We start from the raw sequence: 7,381 nt of genomic DNA on the forward strand, positions 1-7,381 counted from the left end.
ATTTGACTGAGTACTACAGGAACTATCTGAGTGAAAGAAAAAAAAAAGAGACAAGAATTTTTCCTTTGCCTTCTATTCCTGCTTCCCCTCATCCCTGGGCCTACAATAATTTCCCTCAAAACAACCCTATACTCAGGATGAGATGGTTGGATGGCATCATCGACTTAATGGACATGAGTTTGAGCAAACTCTGGGAAATAGTGAAGGACAGGGAAGGCTGGCACACTGTAGTCCATGGGGTCACAAAGAGTCAGACACAACTCAGTGACTGAACAATAACAGCAATTTTCTACTGGCATACTATGCCCAGCTCCAAAGCTAAATGAGCAAGCATACTTCATATTTGTTATCTTTATCTGCTTCTACTACTGTGGAGTTTAATAAAGTAGTGCTCTAAGAGGCAAGCTCTATGAACTTCTAGGTTAAAGTGAATCAAATGTTGTTGGCATTAATCATGTCATTTGCTGTACATTCAGGCCTTCCCACAGATAACAGTGCAGCCACATCACCCTTTGTACAAAGATCTTTGAAACTTGAGGGAGGATATATCTAGCCCACAGTGGGAGGAAGGGCTGGATTCAAGAACCAGCAGAATTCCTACAGCAAGGGTCAGCAAACTACAGCTTACAATTAAAAAATGGCCCACAGTCTGTTTTTATAATTGAAGTTTTTCTGAAACACAGCCATGCTCATTCACTTATGCATTGCCTATGGCCATTTTTGTGCTACAACTGCAGAGTTGAGTAGTTGTAACAGAGACTGTATGACCCACAGAGCTGAGTATTTACTATCAGGCCCTTTACCTAAGAAGTTTGCCAACTCTATTCGAAATGAAAACAAGATCAGTTTTATTAATAATTTGGTAGCAAACTTAACCTAGATTATGTAAACAGTTCTAATGTGGAGGACAGTGCTAGAAATAGAATTATTTCAAGAAACTGTACCATAACTTTATTTAAAACAAACAATTTATTTGGCTGCACCAGATCTTAGTTGCAGCATGTGGGATCTAGTTCCCTGATCAGGGATCAAACCTGGGACCCCTGAATTAGGGAGCTTGGAGTCTTAGCCAGGGAAGTCCTTGCATATAACTTTCTGATACAGGATTATGGCAATTTATGTCACTAACCATAAAATTAAAAGATGCCTGCTCCTTGGAAGAATAGCTAACTTAGAGTATTAAAAGGCAGAGACATCACTTTGTCAAAAAGGTCTGTCTAGTCAAAGCAATGGTTTTTCCAGTAATCCTGTACAGATGTTAGAATTGGATCATAAAGAAGGCTGAGCACTGAAAAACGCATGGTTTTGAATTGTGGTGCTGGAGAAGACTCTTGAGAGTCCCTTTAGACTACAGGGAGATCAAACCAGTCAATTCTAAAGGAAATCAACCCTGAGTAATCATTGGAAGGACTGATGATGAAGCTGAAGCTCCAATACTTTGGCCACCTGACGTGAGGAGCCGACTCATTAGAAAAGACCCTGATGCTCAGAAAGACTGAAGGCAGGGGCAGAAGGGGGCAACAGTGGATGAGATGGTTAGATACCATCACTGACTCAATAGACATAAATTTGAGGAAACTCCAGGAGACAGTGGAAGACAAAGGAGCCTGGCATGCTAAAAAGTCCATGGGATCGCAAAGAGTCGGACATCACTTAGCGACTACAACAGTAACAACGTCACTAACCAGTATATATCACTACACCATATAGTTAAGTCAAAAGAATGCCTGCTTTGGGAAATTCTAAACGTAAAGGTGATTTCACAACATTATCTGCACAGACAGATTAGTCTTAAGTCAGGGCTCAATGTTACTCCTCAATATTTAGAATCAGTAAATGGCCACATCTAAGATCTATGCTTTGAACTTGATCTCTCCCTCTAATCTCTCCAGAGAAACACTTATTCAACAAACACTGAGTGGGCACTTACTCTGTGTCAGACTCTGGGTTAGTCATGGACCAAAATAAAGTTTGTGCTTAGGCCTGACCACAGAGGGCTGGATTTCAGGACAGAGGTTATCCTAAAAAACCAGAAACTTATAACAGTTCTTACAGTTGAACAATGTGCTCTGCCACTATCCTACTGGAAGAATCAGTGTGTAAACCCTGTGTTTAGATTTTGTTCTCTTAGATTTTATATCTGTAAGGCAGGGTCTATGACAGATTCAGGGAATCTGGGATTTAGACTAAAAAAAGTATATCTTTATTTTCACTAGCCTTTGGCAAATCCACCATCCTTCAATTATGAATGTAAGCCACAATAGTAATAGTAGACTCAGTAAAATAGACTTTGTCACCAATAGAAATCATAGATATTTTAATATAATATTACACTTGGTACAAATATCTTGAAATACTATTTAAACACATGATCATTTAAAAATTATCATAGTTCTAAGACCCACTGATAGACAGCAAGCTTTATTTACTATGTTAAAAACTACATGTGCTATTTCACACATTTAAAAAATATTTTGATAGCTACTTATCAACACAATTTGTTTTCTTTATAATTTATCTATTTTTTGCATATAAAAACATTAATCAAAAAAAGGAGTCCACAAGGTTTCACCACAATGCCAAAGTGTTCCATGGAACAAAAAAGATTAAGACTTAAGGGCCAAAAAAACAAACAAACAAACCAGAATCACCCAGTTTCTATTAAGTGCCATACACTCATTCTGTTCTCTAACATAGAACAAAGATTATAAATCACTATTTTTAGCAGCCTTCACTTCAAACTGGTTTGCAAAGAGTTGTGAATGTGATATAACAGCGTAGCAAATCCATGGGTTCCCCTGATAGACATTCTAGTCCAAATGCAGAAAGCTTCAAACTAAATTTTCAACAAGAGAGTTACCAACAGAAAGGGAGGAAAAAAAGACAGAAAAACAAACAAATCTCCCTCCAATCCTGCTATATATCTATCTACTTATGTGATCTGCAAACAGGAAAATACAGGAAATTCATTTATTATATTAATGAAGTATGTAAACAAACCTAACACAGTGCCAAATATATACTAGAGACTGTTTGTTTTTTTTCTCCTTCTAGAATGGTGCCCTGGCATATACTGCAAAATAAAAGTATGTAAAAATGTATATTCCCTGAATTTACTGATTAAATTACAGAGGAATAGAGTTAGGATTTAAATTTTGTCACAAACCATTCATAAACAATTAACAAATCATATGTCATACATGTGTGCAGGTACCTATTTGACAGGAATATTGTGAAAAGAAAAGTTTAGGACTAGAAACAGAAAGGTTTAAGCTTAGGAAAGAGAAAATGCTAGAAGTTACTCTCTAGGCAGATAAGCAAGAAAGTTGAGCCCTGTTCTCACTCTCTTCTTCCTATTATTTTCTAATGTGACTTATGTAGACATAAGTAAAAGATGTAGAATCAGCCACAATCTTGAATAAAAAGGAGCTCTCAAAGTCCAGTGATGATTGGGAAGTAGCCTGACTTTAGGATTTCTCTAACTGAAAAAACTCGCCCTAAATCATGAATTTTAGAAAAACTTATTCTTTCTAATCTATTTCAGGAGAACATAAATGTTAGCGTAAGAACTTCTGTTTGATTCAGTAGGAGGAATTATCTCTATTAGGAAAGTCAGAAGATCTGGCTTCAGATGAGTTATGTAAGTACTGTGAAAGAAAAACATAAGAAAATTACAATTATTATTAGATATTTTGTCCTTATCCATCATTACTATGCTTGCTTTTTCTATGAATATTTCATAAATTAATCAGAGTTTATAACACAAAGAGGCTATTCAGCTCCCAAGGGGAATCACGTCTAACCTACAGATTAGATAGCTCCACAGGAAAATCATGAATGAGGGCAGATGGTTAACAAACTCCATGAAATTGTATACTAAATGTGGTTAGTATGCATATTTTTCAGATTATTAAAGGACTATTTAACCAGAAGAACAGCTTTCTCTGCCACAGTAAGGAAATCTAAAGCAAAAGAAAGCAATAATTCTTCCCATAGTCAGTGTTAACATCAGATAAAGTCACCAGGAATCCAAGGCTCTGACTAGATTCTCCTTAAGGAATCGCATATCCAAAAAGGAGATCCTCAAGGAAAAAAAAACCTCACCTGTTTATGAGAGAAGACATCATAGGCTGAGGAAGGAATAATGTTCTTTCTTAATCAATTAGGCCATTATATTGGTTTCCAAAAGGAATTTACAAAGCAGGTCAAATCAAAAAGAATCATTTCATTCAGCAAACACAAATAACCCCAGAGGCAGTGCTGCAGTCCCCAAGCCTGAACATCTTCCCTTTGGTGATGAGTAACCTTCAAGTAGTATATTCTGTTCTAGGAACAAATGCTTGAGTAGTTCCTTTTAGTTATATAGAATGTAAGCCTAGTAAACATATAATATTCTAGAAACAGACAATTTTAGCTAAACAAAGGCTCTCCCTGGGACTTCCCTGGTGGTCCGGTGGCTAAGACTCCATACTCCCAATGCAGGGGGCTGGATCAGGGCACTAGATCACAAAAGCCAAAACTAAAGATCCTACATACTACAAGGAAGACTGAAGATCCCTTGTGCTGCAACTAAGACTGGTGCCACCAAAAAAAGGCTATCCCTCACCATTCTCAACTGATTCCCATTTAAGTATCGTTCTGAAATCTCTTCCACTATGACAGTGTATATGTGTATAAAGGGTGGGAGTGACTATCAGGTTATCAGATAAATACAGTGTCTGGTAAGTTAAAACTGTCTCAAGCTTCTTCTATTAGATATATTTTTTTAAAACACTAAGTGACACAATCAATAAGTAGCACCTTCTACAAAGGGCTGTAAAAGAGGAGGAAGTAGTGAAACTCACTTCAATTTCATCTGCATCACTAACAGACCTCATGACAGGGCATTAGTAGGAAATAAACCCACGCTAAAACATCAGTTGAATTATCCACAGCATGGTATCATTCCCAGTAGGCCAGTCTTGGCCTCCAAAGTACAAAAATCATTGAGCTGGATAGCTAAATACATTAAAGCTTCTCCTCTGTGGCATTCTAGTCACCACTGTTGACCTCTCCAGGTCATCCTGTCTTCTCCATGATGATCATTTGTTCACCACAGATTACTGCACCAAATTTCATTCTCAACCAGTGCCTTTTTACTAGCAATTTCTCTGTATTTACAGAATCATTAAATATTAAGATTGAAAAGGACCCTGAAGGTCACTTTATTCTCAGCAGAATCTTTTCTGTCTCTATCTTCAGTTCCCTTTCTAAGCCTTGTCTCTACCCTCTTCAAAGCTTCCCCCTTACTCACTGTCTATTCCTAACAGTTTTTCCCATCATAAAACCCTATATCCTCACTGTCTTTCTAAATATCACTGTCCCTATTTCAATATATAAGTACTGGTTCTCCTAACTGAGGACCTGAGTTTCAGTCTCAGTTAAAACTACTCCAATTTTATTTGGGAAGCCTTCTTCAGTTAAGTCAATCTGGTGGAGGATGTGCCCCAGCCCCAGATCTTCCTAATTGCATCTTGGTATTTCCAAATAGTCCCCTCACTGTAGAATCATGACATTTTAGGCCAGAAGAAAAACTCAGAAATAATCTGGTCCAATGTTTTCCCAACTTTTTTACTACATTTTAAGACACATGAAATTCATTTTGCATCAGAACCTCACACATACATAACTGAAACAAGTTTCATGAAATAATACTATTATTATGTGAAAATTTCAGGTCTATTTCTTTTTTTTTTTTTTTTGTAAATTTCAGGTTCCCTCCACTAAATGGACTACACAACCCAATAACAGGACAGAACCCACAATTTAGGAAACATTCATCTAATCCAAACTTCCCACTCACGATGGAAGAAACTGTAGCTCAATGGTGAGGTAAGCTTCCCAGCCACAAGAAGTCTATCAGATTAAACTCAGGTCTGTCTAACCTTCACCCAGTCACCACACCCCCTACTCAAACAAAACGCTACAGTACCCTGTCCAGTCACTGATCCCACAGTCTTCTCCAACTCAGCCCCCTCAAAGTTACTGCTCCTTGGTTAGAGTCCCCTCGCAGCTGTTGCTTCATGTTCCCTTAGGTCAGAGTCCTCTCACAGTTACTATCCATCGATCAGTCTCCTCCGAGTCGTTGGCCCTTGGTCACAGTTCCCCGCTGTCACTGCTTCATACTTCCTCGGTCACATTCCTCACACAGCCTCTGCCTCGTGTTCTCCGAGGTCAGAGCCCCTTAGTATTCACTGCTGCTGGGTCACAGACCCCTCGCAAGCAGCTACGTCTCAGCCACAGTCCCCTCATTGTCAATGCCCCTGGGTCACAGTAGCCTCGCAGTCGTAGCCTCACACTCCCCTCGCTGTCACTGACCCACTCTTCTTTCAGTCGCTCCTCCTGGCGGTCCCAGCACCACAGTTTCTCCTCTCAAAGAGAGCCGCAAGGATATATACACACCCGGTCCTTACCTGCAGCTCACGTTTCCCTGGCCCCTGGTCACTGTCCCGTCGAATTTCTCCAGAGCGCCGCGTCACTGACAAGGGAAATTGAGGAGGTTGCGGGGAGACGCCCGGGAAAGGCAGCTGACGGAAGCGCGGACCGGAAATCCCGCCTATTGCCCTCCCTCTTATCACTCCGACCACGACTTCTCTTCGAAAACCACCTCTGACACAGTGGTTCCGCTTCCATGAGCCAACATAACTCACCAAGAGCCAACATAAAATGGCAAAGGGTCACTTACCTTGCGGAATTGGACTATGCGGTGAAGAAATGGGATGTACCTTGTAATAAGACAGGTCTGTGGCTTGTCACTCTTGCTTGCTGGCAGCCCGTCAAGAAGCGTTAACGTGGTGGCTCGCCTTTTGCCCACCTCCGGGTTCAGTCCCTCCCAGGCGGACCTGTCCGTTTTAGTCCTTCCTGCTCTATCCCAGCGCCTGACGCGGTGCCAGGCACTCGTATACCAGCACATTCACAATGCAGATGGCCGCGACACCTTCCAACCTTGACACCCCCTACCTCCACACCATGGTCTGCAACTGCTTCACACAGCGCCAACCTTTCCCTACTGGGTGACGTGAAGAGATGCACGTCCGCCAACCAAGTCCTGTGAAAAGCTCTCTGTGTTCCGGTTGTTTCTAACCCAGATTGGCTCACCAAGAGATGATCCCTAGGTATCAACTTGGGGCCATCTGAGCAGGAACAATTCTTGAATTGGTGGCCACTGGTAGGAAATCACACAGCAGGGTTACTGGTGAAAAGAAATGTTTTCTTTTGCTAGAAAGAAACTAGCAAACCCCTTTGGAGGAGTCCCTTGTAGATGGGCTTCCCTGGTGGCTGAGACAATAAAGAATTTGCCTGCAATCCAAGAGACCCAGGTTTCATCACTAGGTGGGGAAGA

General features: G+C 40.5%; 1 protein-coding gene across 9 annotated transcripts in view; it reads right to left on the bottom strand.

The window, feature by feature from the left end:
• Positions 1 to 7,043, bottom strand: part of PCYT1A (phosphate cytidylyltransferase 1A, choline) — a 56,038-nt gene extending 48,995 nt beyond the window's left edge. For 5 of the 9 annotated variants that reach the window (XM_020889657.2, XM_070466173.1, XM_070466170.1 and 2 more), the window contains exon 1: positions 6,453 to 6,592. The gene's annotated coding sequence lies outside the window, so the exon portion shown is untranslated. Of the gene's footprint in view, positions 1 to 5,971; positions 6,275 to 6,441; positions 6,593 to 6,724 lie in introns of those variants that run through there. The other 4 variants (XM_020889658.2, XM_070466168.1, XM_020889656.2 and 1 more) reach the window with 4 other exon arrangements.
• Between the last annotated feature and the right edge of the window lie 338 nt (positions 7,044 to 7,381).

This window comes from Odocoileus virginianus, chromosome 4 (genome assembly GCF_023699985.2).
Source record: "Odocoileus virginianus isolate 20LAN1187 ecotype Illinois chromosome 4, Ovbor_1.2, whole genome shotgun sequence".
NCBI lineage: Eukaryota > Metazoa > Chordata > Mammalia > Artiodactyla > Cervidae > Odocoileus > Odocoileus virginianus.